The 446-nt window shown below is 41.7% G+C and overlaps 1 pseudogene; it reads right to left on the minus strand.

Annotated features, from left to right (window-relative positions):
* LOC105806798 overlaps positions 1 to 240 on the minus strand; it is a 9,881-nt pseudogene extending 9,641 nt beyond the window's left edge.
* Positions 241 to 446: the final 206 nt, after the last annotated feature.

Raw genomic sequence — 446 nt, forward strand, 5'->3', positions numbered from 1 at the left:
GGCTATACAATTTTTTATGACTCTGTCCCTGCTGGAATGAGCTGCCATCAAAGACTCATAAAGTTGTTTACAGGCTTGGCTGGCATCAATTTTCCCTGCAAAGGAAGCTGTTGGAACCGCAGTGCTTAACACAGTGCTTAATTCATGTACTATTGTGTCATCAGTTGTCCTCATCACCTTGAGTCATTCCTGGGACTCGGCGAACTCCTCACAACTCACACCACCACTGGGCACTGCCATATTGGACCTATAGCTCTTCTTTTGTGAGACTATATAATATACATTCCAACTTTCTATCCTGGAAATAATTCTTCGCATTCTCTGTTAACCCTTAATAGTTTTAATGGAGGTCAGGTAGGTGGGATGATATGTCTTGAGCTCTTATTAACACTCTACATCCGCATAAAAGATGCATCTCTCCTTGGCAAAGATACAAAAGTTTGAGA

Source organism: Propithecus coquereli, unplaced genomic scaffold (genome assembly GCF_000956105.1).
Source record: "Propithecus coquereli isolate 6110/MARCELLA unplaced genomic scaffold, Pcoq_1.0 Scaffold146, whole genome shotgun sequence".
NCBI lineage: Eukaryota > Metazoa > Chordata > Mammalia > Primates > Indriidae > Propithecus > Propithecus coquereli.